This window comes from Oncorhynchus clarkii, chromosome 2, assembly GCF_045791955.1.
Source record: "Oncorhynchus clarkii lewisi isolate Uvic-CL-2024 chromosome 2, UVic_Ocla_1.0, whole genome shotgun sequence".
Taxonomy (NCBI): domain Eukaryota; kingdom Metazoa; phylum Chordata; class Actinopteri; order Salmoniformes; family Salmonidae; genus Oncorhynchus; species Oncorhynchus clarkii.
Genome location: NC_092148.1, coordinates 45260209 through 45278007, shown reverse-complemented (window position 1 = coordinate 45278007; position 17799 = coordinate 45260209).

Here is a 17799-nt window from a genome sequence, read left to right as displayed (position 1 = left end):
ATTTTCGTGTTCAGTGACTTTTCATAAAAAATTACGAACACTTACCACGCTGCACATTGGTCCGATCTGTCATACTACTCATCAGAGGAAGATGAATCTCGTTACAGTAGGTGACAGGGATGCATTTAGGGAGGATCTTATTGCTGTGTTCTAGATTATTTGTAGCTTGTCTTTCTGTTGTGTTGATGTGATTATCTAAGTTGGGGAGGAGTACTTGAATACAGGCCTGATGTTGCTTTGGTATACTTTCATCACAGTTGTTGGTGCTATGACAGTACTCCTCCCACACAGGGCTTTCAGGTGGTTGATTATTTTTTTCCCCTCTGTTTCACTGTTTGCAATGTGGGTTGTCCACTTCATGTCATGCTGGAATGTGACCCTCAGGAATTTAGCTGTCTTCTCAATCTTCAGATGTTGTGTGGAAGTTTTGATTTTGTATTGTTTGTTAACTCGAAGAGGACACGCTGGGCTCTATTTTTGGCTGGCGTCAAGCCAGCGCAATTGTCAAGTGCATGCTCATTTGCAATTTTGTCCTGTTAAAGCCGGTGCTGTTCTATTTCAAAACCCTAGTGCCGGGATTGGTAAATTACCTGTTTTATATGAGCTCGCTTGCGCTGAGGTGGGAAGGCTGGCAATATTTAAGGTGTGTCCTTACATTTTCTTAACCAAAGTGCCAATTTCAGTATGTGCTGGTGTGGATATTTAAATGTGCACTGTGCAGAAAGTGCTCCGCCATCTCCTGGTTGCTAAAATTCTAATACTGATCAAAAATATAAATGCAACATGTAAAGTGTTGCTCCCATTTTTCATGAGCTGAAATAAAAGGATCCGGGAAATGTTCCATAAACAGAAAACATTTATTTCTATCCAATTGTGTGCACAAATATGTTCACATTCCTGTTAGTGATCATTTTCCTTTGCCAAGATAATCCATCCACCTGACAGGTGTGGCATATCAAGAAGCTGATTTAAAAGCATGATCATTACACAGGTGCACCTTGTGTTGGGGACAATAAAAGACCACTCTAAAATGTGCAATTTTGTCACACAGGACACTGCCAAGAATTGGGAGCATGCAATTGGCATGCTGGCTGCAGGAATGTCCACCAGAGATGTTGCCAGAAAAAATAATTTTAAATTCTCTACAAGGTTGTTTTAGAGAATTTGGCAGTAAGTCCAACTGGCCTCACAACCGCAAACCACAAACAGTGCCTTGCGAAAGTATTCGGCCCCCTTGAACTTTGCGACCTTTTGCCACATTTCAGGCTTCAAACATAAAGATATAAAACTGTATTTTTTTGTGAAGAATCAACAACAAGTGGGACACAATCATGAAGTGGAACGACATTTATTGGATATTTCAAACTTTTTTAACAAATCAAAAACTGAAAAATTGGGCGTGCAAAATTATTCAACCCCCTTAAGTTAATTACAGCTGTAAGTCGCTTGGGGTATGTCTCTATCAGTTTTGCACATCGAGAGACAGAAATTCTTTCCCATTCCTCCTTGCAAAACAGCTCGAGCTCAGTGAGGTTGGATGGAGAGCATTTGTGAACAGCAGTTTTCAGTTCTTTCCACAGATTCTCGATTGGATTCAGGTCTGGACTTTGACTTGGCCATTCTATCAACTGGATATGTTTATTTTTGAACCATTCCATTGTAGATTTTGCTTTATGTTTTTGATCATTGTCTTGTTGGAAGACAAATCTCCGTCCCAGTCTCAGGTCTTTTGCAGACTCCATCAGGTTTTCTTCCAGAATGGTCCTGTATTTGGCTCCATCCATCTTCCCATCAATTTTAACCATCTTCCCTGTCCCTGCTGAAGAAAAGCAGGCCCAAACCATGATGCTGCCACCACCATGTTTGACAGTGGGGATGGTGTGTTCAGGGTGATGAGCTGTGTTGCTTTTACGCCAAACATAACGTTTTGCATTGTTGCCAAAAAGTTCAATTTTGGTTTCATCTGACCAGAGCACCTTCTTCCACATGTTTGGTGTGTCTCCCAGGTGGCTTGTGGCAAACTTTAAACAACACTTTTTATGGATATCTTTAAGAAATGGCTTTCTTCTTGCCACTCTTCCATAAAGGCCAGATTTGTGCAATATACGACTGATTGTTGTCCTATGGACAGAGTCTCCCACCTCAGCTGTAGATCTCTGCATTTCATCCAGAGTGATCATGGGCCTCTTGGCTGCATCTCTGATCAGTCTTCTCCTTGTATGAGCTGAAAGTTTAGAGGGACGGCCAGGTCTTGGTAGATTTGCAGTGGTCTGATACTCCTTCCATTTCAATATTATCGCTTGCACAGTGCTCCTTGGGATGTTTAAAGCTTGGGAGATCTTTTTGTATCCAAATCCGGCTTTAAACTTCTTCACAACAGTATCTCGGACCTGCCTGGTGTGTTCCTTGTTCTTCATGATGCTCTTTGCGCTTTTAACGGACCTCTGAGACTATCACAGTGCAGGTGCATTTATACGGAGACTTGATTACACACAGGTGGATTGTATTTATCATCATTAGTCATTTAGGTCAACATTGGATCATTCAGAGATCCTCACTGAACTTCTGGAGAGAGTTTGCTGCACTGAAAGTAAAGGGGCTGAATAATTTTGCACGCCCAATTTTTCAGTTTTTGATTTGTTAAAAAAGTTAATATCCAATAAATGTCGTTCCACTTCCTGATTGTGTCCCACTTGTTTTTGATTCTTCACAAAAAAATACAGTTTTATATCTTTATGTTTGAAGCCTGAAATGTGGCAAAAGGTCGCAAAGTTCAAGGGGGCCGAATACTTTCGCAAGGCACTGTATTCCCCTGGCTGTGCCAAGGGTCCTATACTGTCCATAATCTCCTCCCAAGTCCAGGAGTCTTGTGTTCGCTGCTGTTGCTGCCCGTTACCACGCCACTTGGTCCTTTTGTGGTGGGTGTTTCTGTAACGGTAGATTTCCTCTTCGTCTGAAGATTAGTAAGGATCGGACCAAGATGCAGCGTGGTAAGTGTTCATGACGATTTATTAAAAAGAAAAGCACTGAACACTATGAAATACAAAACAATAAACGATGTGATGAAAACGAAAAACGAAACAGTACCGTGTGGCGACAAACACTCACACAGAAAACAAACACCCACAAACCAACAGTGAAACCCAGGCTATCTAAGTATGATTCTCAATCAGAGACAGCTAACAACACCTGCCTCTGATTGAGAACCATACTAGGCTGAACACAAAAACCCACATAGAAAAACAAACAGACTGCCCACCCCAACTCACGCCCTGACCATACTAAATAAAGACAAAACAAAGGAAATAAAGGTCAGAACGTGACAGCTACCTGCAGATTCATGCATGGTAGTAACGTTATGAGTTGGGATTATGGTTCATTGTTTAGTTAGCTAGCTACATGTATAAATAAAAGACTCCACTATGCAAGTATTCATTTCAATAGAATGTTAATGATGTCACTGCAACAACTGTCGATATACAGCTACATTTGCTCTGGCTATCTAATCCGTTTTCAAAACAATCTCGTCTTAGTGTGTCAGAGCGCAGAATAACTGATAAATTTACGAACTTTCAGCATCCATTGAATTTGGCCGGTGTTAGTAAACGTTGGCAAAAACAGCATAATTAAATTGTTGCCAGCAGCACAGTTGCAGTCACCAACGCTCTGGATAACATTAAAAAAAGCCTAACTAGCTCTGCTAGGGTGAGTAAAATGATCAGAGTGAGCTGTTCTCTCATTGTGTCTGTAAGTAGCTAGCCCATGTTAGCCAGTTAGCTTGGGTGCATAACTGCTGTTGTTAGACCCGCACTTATCAACCCGACTCCTCGGCCAGAGCATCCTGGCCAGAGCATCCAGTGTGCGCTCTGAACGCGCTGAGTTTATGAACACCACGAGCACACTCTGGCACTCCAGTTTACATTTACACACACATCCATAGTATTAACCAACCTTCAGTCTTGAAATCTTTGGTTGTTTAGTACATGGCATCATATGTGAATCCTTAAAGAGATGGTTGGAGCTAATGCTTAAAAGAGGGTGTGAACGATGCTGAATGGGTGTAGACAAAGGGGAGCGCTCCATTAGGTGTACCAAAACATTCTAGGGTCAATTTCTCAAAAGTGAGGTTACAAGTTTATCAACTTTCAAAGCAGTATTACTTTCCCATTGTTCCTCAACTGTAGTGTATGGTATACCATTTTCAGCTCTGAGTTTCTACTTTTATCAAATGTAAAAAACACAATTTCAAATTTTGAGACATAAGACCGATAGAGCCAGTTGGTCACATATGAGTAAACGTCATGTTTAAATTCACCAAGAAAATATCCTACCAGATGCTTGCATGCCTGCGATTTGCAATGGGGTTCAAGCAATTGGGTAGCTCATTGTCACGACTTCTGCCGTAGTTGGTCACTCTCCTTGTTCAGGCGCCGTTCGATGTCACTGGCTTTCTAGTCACCACCGATCCATGTTTCATTTTCGTTTTGTTTTGTCTTTATGATACACACCTTGTTTCCATTCCGTTAATTATGTTCCTTATTTAACCCTCTGGTTTCCCTCTCTGTTTGGTGCCGTATTGTTTGTCATGTGGGTTTGTGTTTTTTGTGCTCTGGATTATTGTGTTTTTCCTTGTTGGAACATTACTATATTTTGAGTAAATTTCGGACTATTACTCATATCTGTGTCCTGCGCCTGACTCCGCATTTTTCCATTCACCAACACCCTCACACTCATTAACATCAATTCCACATCTTTCCCCAAACAGACGTGCATATGCTGCACCGTCTGGATGTTATCCTAGGGAATTAGGGTTGACACACTTGTTCAAGGGGTCACAATGTTTTTTTTCGGGGGCGGGGGAAATCTGCAATGCACGTAACTCCAGTTTGCATCCATAATACCAAGGGAAAGATCTGAACATGTTAAAAAAGGATAGTGCAAAGCCTGGATTCAGATAAAGCTGGAATCTCCTGTGTGGATGGACACAAAAAAGATCAGGCGTCGCTGGAGGTGATGTTTAATAATTCATGGCTGTATACAATTCGCTCCAAGTGCCAAGCCTGTCCACACCACTGGCAGGAGCATCTGTATTCATTGCGCCAACCAGCTGCGCCAAGAGGAGATTTTCTTATACAGGTGTGGTTCCTCTCATGGCATCTATAGTATACTGTGTGTCAAATGGCACCCTATTCCCTACATACAGTCAAGCAAAAGGGCTTTAGTCAAATATAGTCTACTATGTAGGGAATCATGTGCCAATTGGGACACAAACTGTGTCTGACAAAGCCACAGTACAATTCATGTCCCACCTGACATTTTGGTCAAAATAAGTTATTCACATAGTCACTCTTTAGGTGGTCCTCTACACGTGGGATATGTCAGATTTTTAAATTAAAAAAATTTAAAAAAGAAATATCTGAAAGTTCTATCTGCGCAAACACTTTTTAAATAAGTGCTATAACGTTCCATCTGCAATCCAATCACACAATCTAAAATAATGTGGTATACTTATTGAGTCATGAAAGAGCAGTTCTGTGCTCTTTCATGAGTCATGAAAAAACAATACATTTTGCAGATAGACCCTTATAGTCCCATGTCCTTAATTATAGTCCCATATCATAGGTGATGGTTCTCTTTTTCATTTACTTAGATTGTTTTCACCAAATAAATGTAGTTCAGGATGCTTCTTTAATCCTTTACTTGGTTGCTTGCCTACTGAAAACAATCACATTTGAGCCCATTTGTAAAGTATTTCAGTCATTTCTTTTAATCATTCAAGAGTGTGAATCACTCTAGGCTTTGGATGACATCATAGCACCACCACCAAAAAAGGTGTGGGTTCAAAGCTCTACCCACCCATCCATCCCTACATTTCATCCACCACTGCCTCTTAATCCCATCAGTGAATACATCACAGTGGGGTGTCTCTTCTTTACCACCCATGCCTTTAACTCCTACAGTACCTTTCAGTGCATGTGAATTCAGTGTGAATCATCAGCGTAGGATTATGCAAAAACAGTCACATCAGCTCAAGGCAACTAACTACATGTGCAGATTGAATAACATGTTTGCTGAACCGTTTTCGTAAGAATGGAAATTCACTGGCTAAATAGGAGGTTTGAAATTCCCATATACTGTACTGTATGGCTATACAACATTGACCTATACAGTTCACTGACGTGTGCGTCCCCTTGCTTCGACTTTCTTTCAAGCCCCTTCCGCATCGTCCATGCTTCCTGTGGTCACCCCAATCCCAGGTCATCCCAATCCCACCTCTGACAACAGTGTGGCATTTTGGGTGGGCAGTGTGAGGTTTTGAGACACCCTTGACATCCTGAGGGCACAGAGCCAGACACGGTACCACAGCTCCAAGAAAGCTAGCTCCTTTGGGGAAGCTATAATTGCTCTTATCAATGTCAGGTTTGTCAAACTATGAACTCATGATTCATTCCAATAACATCTAGATCAGGGGTATTCAACTCTTACCCTTCAAGGTCTGGAGCATGCTGGTTTTCTGTTCTATCTGAAAATGAATTGCAGCCACCTGGTGGGCCAGATCTAAATCAGTCCCTGATTAGAGTGGAACAATGAAAACAAGCAGTGTAACTGGCTTCGATGACCAGAGTTGAGTTTGAGGGATCTTGATGGACAGACAGGATTCCATTCAAAATTAACTTAAACAATCAAATGAGGGCTTAACAATAACACATTTGATTATTCGGTATTTTGGTCCTTTCAAATGATAAGTACTTTCAGTTGATCATAGTATTGCAAACAAAATATAATCAGCTTTAATTTAATATTAATCTTGTGACTCCCCATCCCGGGTCCGGGGGCGTAATCATCGCCTGACAATAATTAGCATAACGCAACGGACATAAATATGCCTAGAAAATATTCCTATTCATGGAAATCACAAGTGAAATATATTGAGACACAGCTTAGCTTTTTGTTAATCACCCTGTCATCTCAGATTTTCAAAATATGCTTTACAGCCAAAGCTAGACAAGCATTTGTGTAAGTTTATCGATAGCCTAGCATAGCATTATGCCTTGCTAGCAGCAGGCAACCTTGTCACAAATCAGAAAAGCAATCAAATTAAATCGTTTACCTTCGATGAACTTCAGATATTTTCACTCACAAGACTCCCAGGTAGAGAGCCAAAGTTCATTTTTTCCCAAAATATTATTTTTGTAGGCGAAATAGCTCCGTTTGTTCTTTACGTTTGGCTGAGAAATCGCCCGGAAATTGCAGTCACAAAAACGGCGAAAAATATTCCAAATTAGCTCCATAATATCGACAGAAACATGGCAAACGTTGTTTATAATCAATCCTCAAGGTGTTTTTCAAATATCTATTCGATAATATATCCGTCGGGACAATTCGTTTTTCAGTAGGACCAATTGGAGTAATGGCTACCTCTGTATTTTACGCGAGAATCACCCTGGGCGCCATCAATAGCCTACGGCTATTCTTCAACATAAATGCGTAAAACTACGTCACAATGCTGTAGACACCTTGGGGAATACGTAGAAAGCGTAAGCTGGTTGATAGCACATTCACAGCTCAATAGGGACTCATTGGAACGCAGCGCTTTCAAAATATGGGGCACTTCCGGATTGGATTTTTCTCAGGCTTTTGCCTGCAACATCAGTTCTGTTATACTCACAGACAATATCTTTACAGTTTTGGAAACGTTAGAGTGTTTTCTATCAAAAGCTGTCAATTATATGTATATTCTAGCATCTTGTCCTGACAAAATATCCCGTTTAAAACGGGAAAGTTTTTTTTTTCAAAAATGAAAATACTGCCCCTAGAGTCGCAACAGGTATATTTCGGTTTATAATCAATGGAAATTTCTGCATAATTTCCAATCTCCCATTTGTAAATATTTATTATTTTAAATATATAGAGTGCATTCGGAAAATATTCAGGCCCATTGACTTTCTCCACATTTTGTTACGTTACTGCCTTAAATTCTAAAATTGAATAAAAAACATTTCTCATCAATCTATACACAATATCCCATAATGACAAAGCAAAACGTTTTTTTGAATTTTTTGCTAATTTATTTAACATAAAAAATAGAAATATCACATTTACATAAGTATTCAGACCCTTTATTTAGATTTAACCTTTATTTAATTAGGCAAGTCAGTTAATAAAGAATTATTATTTACGATGACAGCCTACCAAAAGGCAAAAAGATTCCTGCAGGGATGGAGGCTGGGATTAAAAATAACAAATAAAATATAGGACAAAACACACATCACGACAGGAGAGACACCACAAAAGTCATACAGAGAGACCTGGCATGGCAGCGACACAGCATGGTAGCAAAACAAGACATGGTAATAACATTATTGGGCATGGACACAAAGGACAGGAAGGTAGAGGCTCCACGACATCACGCGAAGCAGTCACAACTGTCAGTAAGAGTGTCCATGATTGAGTCTTTAAATGAAAAGATGGAGATAAAAAAACTGTCCACTTTAAATGAAAAGATGGAGATAAAAAAAACTGTCCAGTTTGAGTGTTTTTTCCAGCTCCTTCCAGTCGCTAGCTGCAGCGAACTGAAAAGAGGAGCGACCCAGGGATGTGTGTGCTTTGGGAACCTTTAACAGAATGTGATTTGCAGAATGGGTGTTGTATGTGAAGGATGAGGACTGCAGTAGGTATCTCAGATAGAGGGAAGTGAGGCCTAAGAGGTTTTTATAAATCAGCATCAACCAGTGGGTCTTAAGAAGGGTATACAGAGATGACCAGTTTACAGAGGAGTATAGAGTGCAGTGATGTGTCCTATAAGGAGCATTGGCGGGAAATCTGATGACTGAATGGTAAAGGCATTCTAGCCGCTCGAGAGCACCCTTACCTGCCAATCTATAAATTGCAACTCCATAATCTAGCATTGGTAGAATGGTCATCTGAATCTGGCTTACTTTGGCAGCTGGGTGAAAGAGGAGCAAATATGATAGAGGAAACAAAGTCTAGATTTAACCTTAGCTTGCAGTTTTTATATGTGCTGAGAGAAGGACAGCATACCATCTAGCCATACTCCTATAAGTACTTATATGAGGTCACTACCTCAAGCTTTAAACCTTCAGAAGTAGTAATCTCACCAGTGGGGAGAGAGTTATTCTTCTTACCAAACCACATGACCTTTGTTTTGGAGGTGTTTAGAACAAGGTTAAGGGCAGAGAAAGCTTGTTGGACCCTAAGAAAGCTTTGTTGTCGAGCATTTAACACAAAATCCGGGAAGGGGCCAGTTGAGTATAACTGACTATTATCTGTGTATAAATGGATGAGAGAGTTTCCTACTGCCTAAGCTATGTTGTTGATGTAAAATGAGAAGAGTGTGGGGCCTAGGATCAAGCCTTGGGGTACTCCCTTGTTGACAAGCAGTGGCTGAGACATCAGATGTTCTGATTTTATACACTGCACTCTCTGAGAGAGGTATTTAGCACACCAGGCCAAATTAAAGCTACACTTGTTGTGAATCCAGTCAACATGTCAGATTTCAAAAAGGCTTTTCGGCGAAAGCAAACAATGCTATTATCTGAGGATAGCACCATAGTAAACAAAGAGAGAAAAGCATCTTTCAACCGTGCGACAGGCGCCACACAAAAAGCAGAAATAAAAATATAATTCATGCCTTACCTTTGACGAGCTTCTTTTGTTGGCACTCCAATATGTCCCATAAACATCACAAATTGTCCTTTTGTTCGATTAATTCCGTCGATATATATCCAAAATGTCCATTTATTTGGCGCGTTTGATCCAGAAAAAACGGTGCCAACTTACGCAACGTGACTACAAAATATCTCAAAAGTTACCTGTAAACTTTGCCAAAACATTTCAAACTACTTTTGTAATACAACTTTAGGTATTTTTTTAAGTAAATAATCAATAAAATTGAAGACAGGATGATCTGTGTTCAATACAGGAGGAAAACAAACTGTAGCATGCTTTCTGGTCACGCTCCTCTATCTAACAGTACACTTCAAGTTACCCTCGTTCATGATGCCCGTATTTCTTTATTACACAAAGGAAAAACCTCAACAAATTTCAAAAGGCTGGTCGCATCCAGTGGAAGCGGTAGTAACTGCAAGAAGTCCCTTAGAAATCCAGATTCCCAATTAAACCTCATTGAATAGAGAGTGAAAAAAAAAAAAACAATCTGAATTGTTTGTCCTCGGCATTTCGCCTGCTAAATAAGTTCGGTTATACTCACAGACATGATTCAAACAGTTTTAGAAACTTCAAAGTGTTTCCTATCCAGATCTACTGATACTATGCATATCTTATCTTCTGGGGATGAGTAGCAGGCAGTTGAATTTGGGCATGCATTTCATCCGGACGTGAAAATACTGCCCGTCACCAAGAAGTTAAGCAAGCCCCAGTTTGGTTAACCTAGCAAAACAAATTCAGACTTAGTGTAAGTGGCCACGAGAACGCTTAAGGCAGGTAGGGTACAGGCCGGTGATGATGGAGGACGGTAGCACCCAGAAACAGTCAACAAAGAGCTATTTTAAAGTTTAATGCTTAAAACCTCTTCATCCTACCCCCTCCTTTTTCGAACATTCTGTTAAAAATCGTGCAACATTTCAGCGTCCTGCTACTCATGCCAGGAATATAGTATATGCATATGATTAGTATGTGTGGATAGAAAACACTCTGAAGTTTCTAAAACTGGTTAAATCACGGCTGTGACTATAACAGAGCGTGTGTTTCATCGAAAAGCGCAAGAAAAACTGGTCACTGACATCTGAAAAAAGTATCCATGCGCCCCTTTCATGGAGTATTTAAAGGAAACCAAATGTAATATGGAGACGGATGCAATCCCTACAGCTTCCACACGATGTCGCCAAAAACGTCATTTTCATTGACAAAAATCCTTTGAGACATTACCAATAGATCCCTCATTCCATCCAGCCTACAACAATCGATTTTGGAAGATTGAAAAATGGACATGTTTTCTTGAGTAGCTGCTATTGAATACAGATCGCCCAGTGATCAATTTGATCGCTTATTAACGTTTACAAATACCTAAAGTTGGGTTATAAAAGTAGGTTGAAGTGTTTTGTCAAAGAATATAGGCAACTTATATAATTTTTAAACATGACGTTGCGTGTTGGAAGAGAGCTTTTTTCCTGATGCAGACAGGCTATACAAATGGATATTTTGGGCATTCATGGACGGATTTAATCGGGAAAAATACCAATTTGTGATGTTTATGGGACATATAGGAGTGCCAACAAAGAATATCATCAAAGGTAATGAATGTTTTATATTTTATTTCTGCGTTTTTGTGTAGCGCCGGCTACGCTAATTATTTTGTTTACGTCGCCTTCAGGCATTTTGGGGTGTTGCATGCTATCAGATAATAGCTTCTCATGCTTTCGCCGAAAAGCATTTTAAAAATCTGACTTGTTGGCTAGATTCACAACGAGTGTAGCTTTAATTCAATACCCTGTATGTGTGTTTTAATGAACGTTTGAGTTTTAACGAGTACATTTAGCATTTAGCGTAGCGCATTTGCATTTCCAGGTGCCTACTTGAGACGTCTGCGTCTCAAGTAGGATCAAGAAGTTAAAACCAGCAAATCAAATTGTTTTGCACAGACTTAGTGGAGACAACAGAGCACTGAAGGTGATCCTTGGTAAAGATTGCCACTCTCCCACCTTTGGAAGATATGTCTTGCCGAAAAAGGTTATAACCAGAAAGTTTAACTTCCGTATTCAAAACACTCTTCCTTAACCACGTCTCAGCAATGACCAACACATCTGGATTGGAGCTGTGAACCCACACTTTCAAGGTAATAAGCTTCTCCTGCTAACGTGCAGAAACCCCAGGCTTTTACGAAAGCAGAAATCACTGAAGCAGACATCAGAGTACAAGTCAGAATTGGAGCTAGCAATAGTAGATGGGCCAGGTGTACATGCACATTTTCAGATATCATCAGAAGTAATACAATTGGGGCACGGCAGAGGACAAGGAAAGCTCTGCAGTGTTGATTTATGAAATTTGAATGTGCATTATATGTCAACAACTTCAAATTGTGTAGCAATTCCATCAGGTAACATAAATACAAAGTCCTGGGAGAGGTGGTTAAAATAGGACGGGAGGCCAAAGTCCGTGTAACCGATAGAGAGTCAGAGTCCCAAGTGTGGGAACAAACAGTCTGTCCCACAGTTGAGTAAACAAGCAAGTTCACAGTCAACAAAGCACTCAGGAATCATAAGGCAAATATTATAAAGCACAAGAAAAAATATAACGACTTGGGGCTAGCCATTGTAAATTCAGAGTCACTCGCCCCAACAGTGCGTGTGCTGGAGGCGAGTGAAAGCGTGGGAGAGAGGGGGGAGCATGGCGGGGGTACCTGTACTAGACAGAGTTGTCCTGTGGCTGTTGTGTTTTGGAGATTGCGAGGAGGACATCTTCTGATGTGATCAAAGCGACAATATTGTATCTTATTGAGGTAATTTACAGTTGAAGTGTCCTGGCTGCATATCAGTTCAAAATAGAGATAAATCCAGGGGGTACTCTATTGTAATGTCCTCTGCACCGATGAAGGGGGCTTCAAATGCCTCTGTATTTTGGTGGGGCAGGCTGTGAAACTCTCCTGCCATTCTTGGGCTCAAGGGCTTTGACACCTTTCACTTCACAACTCAGTGCTCATTGATCTGATATGTTCTGTCCTAGCAAGCATGGTAGCCTTAACTTAGCATTCAATCCTTATAAAGTAAAATGTGTAATTCTATTGTATTTTTTCTTCTTGGCTTTAAAAGTAGCTTCAGACTAAACATTACTCATTCAGTTCCAGGCTGGAATGTTGTTTTCAGGTTTCTTGTGCTTTTTTTGGTTGTTGGTTTGCTAGAGCATTTGCTGTATAGACCTTGGAAATAAGAACCTTTGGTAGTAGGAATCCTTCCAGGTAATTTTGTCCAAAATCACGTTGTAGGTTTGAAGTTTTCATTTGGAGTGAATGTTATGTTGTGGAGGGTAGAATTCTGTATATGTCCTTGTGGAAAATCAAGTTTATTTAACTCTAAATCTATCTTTTTGTAAAAACATGCTGAAAAATGTGGGAGTCCATCTGTTCATGATATCTCTCTTTCTCTTAAGACCCCTCTCAAAACCCCTTTACTCAGTACTTTGTTGAAGCACCTTTAACAGCAATTACAGCCTCAAGTCTTCTTGGGTATGCACTAATCATATCAAATGTATTTATAAATCCCTTCATACATCAGATGATATCTCAAAGTGCTGCACAGAAACCCAGCCTACAACCCCAAACAGCAAGCAATGCAGGTGTAGAAGCACGGGGCTAGGAAAAACTCCCTAGAAAGGCTAGAACCTAGGAAGAAACCTAGAGAGGAACCAGGCTATGAGGGATGGCCAGTCTTCTTCTGGCTGTGCTGGGTGGAGATTATAACAGAACATGGCCAAGATGTTCAAATGTTCATAGATGACCAGCAGGGTCAAAAAATAATAATCAAGGTGGTTGTCGAGGGTGCAACAGGTCAGCACCTCAGTAAATGTCAGTTGGCTTTTCATAGCCGATCATTCAGAGTATCTCTACCGCTCCTGCTGTCTCTAGAGAGTTGAAAACAGCAGGTCTGGGACAGGTAGCATATCTGGTGAACAGGTCAGGGTACCATAGCCACAGGAAGAACAGTTGAAACTGGAGCAGCAGCACGGCCAGGTGGACTACGAGCTCGGCACAGCTGTACATGGGCAGTTTCTCCCATTCTTCTCTGCAGATCCTCTCAAGCTCTGTCAGGTTGGATGGGGAGCGTTGCGCTACAGCTATTTTCAGGTCTTTCCAGAGATGTTCGATCGGGTTCAAGTCCGGGCTCTCGCTGGGCCACTCAAGGACATTCAGAGACTTGTCCTAAAGTCACACCTGCGTTGTCTTGGCTGTGTGCTTAGCGTCGTTGTCCTGTTGGAAGATGAACTTTCACCCCAGTCTGAAGTCCGGAGCACTATGAAGCAGGTTTTCATAAAGAATATCTTTGTACGCTGCTCTGTTCATCTTTGACGTGATCCTGACTAGTCTCCCAGACCCTGCCGCTGAAAAACACCCCCACAGCATGATGCTGCCACCACCATAATTCACCGTAGGGATGGTGTCAACTCCAGATGTGACAATTGGCATTCAGGCCAAAGAGTACAATTTTGGTTTCATCAGACCAGAGAATCATGTATTTAGGTGCCTTTTGGCAAACTTCATGTGGCTTTTACTGAGGAGTGGCTTCCATCTGGCCACTCTACCATGAAGGCCTGATCGGTGGAATGCTGCAGAAATGGATGTCCATCTGGAAGGTTTTTGCACCTCCACAGAGGAACTCTAGAGCTCTGTCAAAGTGACCATCGGATTCTTGGTCACCTCCCTGACCAAGGCCCTTCTCCCTCGATTGCTTGGTTTGCTCGGGCGGCCAGCTCTAGGAACAGTGTTGGTGGTTACAAAGTTCTTCCATTTATGTATGATGGAGGCCACAGTGCTCTTGGGGGCCGTCAATGCTGCAGAAATGTTTTGGTATCCTGTCTTGGAGCTCACGGAACATTTCTTCAACCTCAGAGCTTTGTTTTTGCTCTGACATGCACTGTCAACTGTGGGACCTTATATAGACAGGTGTGTGCCTTTCCAAATCATGTCCAATCAATTTAATTTACCACAGGTGGACTCCAATCAAGTTGTAGAAACATCTCAAGGATGATCAACAGAAAAAGGATGCACCTGAGCTCATTTTCAAGTTCTAATACTTATGTAAATAAGGTATATATACTGTGTATATGTATATATATACTGTATATATATATTTGTTGACATCCCTGTTAGTGATAATTTCTCCTTTGCCAAGATAATCCATCCACCTAACAGGTGTGGCATATCAAGAAGCTGATTAAACAGCATGATCGTTACACAGGTGTACCTTGTGCTGAGGACAATAACAGGCCACTCTAAAATGTGCAGTTTTGTCACACAATGTGATACCACAGATGTCTCATGTTTTGAGGCAGTGTGCAATTGGCATTCTGACTACAGGAATGTCCACCAGAGCTGTTGCCAGATAATTTAATGTTAATTTCTCTACCATAAGCCGCCTCCAACTTCGTTTTAGAGAGTTTGTCAGTATGTCCAACCGGTCTCCCAACCGGAGACCACCGCTAATCAAGTGTATGTCATTGTGTGGGCGAGCAATTTGCTGATGTCAACGTCGTGAACACAGTGCCCCATTGTGGCGGTGGGGTTATGATATGCATAAGCTATGGACAACGAACACAATAAAATGTTATCAATGGAGTAAAGTACTGAAGTAAAAATACTTGAAAGTACTACTTATTTTATTTTTAGGGGCTATCTATACTTTTACTTTTACTTCACCACATTCCTAAAACGAATGGGTACTTTTTACTCCATACATTTTCCCTGACACTCAAAAGTACTTGTTTAATTTTGAATGCTTAGCAGGACAGGAAAATTGTCTAATTCCCACACTTATCAAGAGAACATCCTTGGTCATCTCTACTGCCTCTGATCTGATGGACTCATTAAACACATGCTTCGTTTGTAAATTATGTCTAAGTGCCCCTTGCTATCTGTAAACAACAACAAAAACAAGAAACTGATAAGGTTTGGTTTGTATAATTATAATTAATTTGAAATTATTCGTACTTTTAATTTTCATACTTAAGTATATTTTGTCAATTACATTTACTTTTGATACTTAAGTATAAGTACATTTAAAACCAAATACTTTTAGACTTTTACTCAAGTAGAATTTTACTGGGTGACTTTCACTTACTTGAGAAATTTTCTTTTAAAGGTATCTTTACTTTTACTCAAGTAGGACAATTGGGTACTTTTTCCACCACTGCATTTAATCAATGGCAATTTGAATGCACAGAGATACCATGACGAGATCCTGAGGCCCGTTGTTGTGCTATTTATCCGTCGCCATCAACTCATGTTTCAGCATGATAATGTAATGTCGTGAGGATCTGTAAACAATTCCTGGAAGCTGAAAAGTCCCCAGTTTTTCCTGGCCTGCATACTCACCATGTCCCCGTTCAAGCATGTTTGGGATGCTCTGGATTGACATGTACGACAGCGTGTTCCAGTTTCCACCAATATCCAGCAACTTTGCACATCCATTGAAGAGGAGTGTGACAACATTCCACAGGCCACAATCAACAGCCTGATCAACTCTATGCAAAGGAGATGTGCAGCGCTGCATGAGGCAATTGGTGGTCTCATCCAATCCCCTACTTTTTTTAAGGTATCTGTACAACAGATGCATATCCGTATTTTATTTTAGTATTTTTGGGGGTAATATATCAGCTTTAATATTACAGATAAATTGTTGCTTCCATCAATGTAATTGTCTACATCGTTTCCAATTCCCCATATATTTTTGGGGTAAATATATCAATCTAACACACACACACACACACACACACACACACGTATAAATATGTATAAATGTACATACATATATACACATACACTTTTTTTGAATATGCCTTCCTTTATTATTCCCTGCAAACCCTTTCACCCCTCCCCCAATTGTAGTAAACTAATGAACAAAAACACTTAGACTTCTACTTCCAGCTTATACATACTATACACATTTTACATACACAATCTATTTTACAATAGCTATATTAGGTTTGTTTTTAGTCCTGGCCTTCTTCTATTTCTGATGTCCATCCAGTTCTATTTGCCATATATTTGTGCTATTTCACAAAAGTTCTGAACCTATATAAATTTTTCAAACCCTGTATGTTTTACATTTGTTATCTTGTTGTTATTAGTCCCACCCCTCAGCTCCATTCAACCCGTTCCATTTGCCATATATTTTTCAACTTCTGCTTCACAAAAGTACTGAACCTTTCTATTCTCATGGTTTCTCCAGATTGTAAATTAAAAAAAAAAATTTGGTGAAATAATTATTATATTATTGATCGATTGACTATGACTTTTCAAATCATCCACTATTGCTATCTGCAGCGTTAGTTCTAGGTAAATGTTGCAATTCTTCAGCCATTCCTGGACCTGTGACCAAAAACGAGCTACATATGGACAGTACCAAAACAAATTATCTAATGACTCTGCCTCCTTGCAGCAACATCTGCAGAGCTGGGAAGATTATATAATGTTACTTACCCTACATTATTCATCTCATAGGCATACGTATATACTGTACTCTATATCATCGACTGTATCCTTATGTAATACATGTATCACTAGCCACTTTAACTATGCCACTTTGTTTACATACTCATCTCATATGTATATACTGTACTCGATACAATCTACTGTATCTGCCTATGCTGCTCTGTACCATCACTCATTCATATATCCTTATGTACATATTCTTTATCCCCTCACACTGTGTACAAGACAGTAGTTTTGGAATTGTTAGTTAGATTACTTGTTGGTTATTACTGCATTGTCGGAACTAGAAGCACAAGCATTTCGCTACACTCGCATTAACATCTGCTAACCATGTGTATGTGACAAATAAAATTTGATTTGATTTGATTTGATTGTATCCCCCATATATATAACATTCCATTGGTTACAAGAATTTTGCATAATAATTTAAATTGAAATATTCTAAGTTTTGCATCCGGCGTCATTTTGCGTGTCAATTCATAAACCATGTACCATGGAATCGATACATCGGAAATCTCTTCCCAACTATTTTGCAATTTATATGGCACAGCTGTCAATGTTTTGGTCCTTAAATGAAACTGGTATATATTTTTATTTGTCACGATTTTCCAAGGACC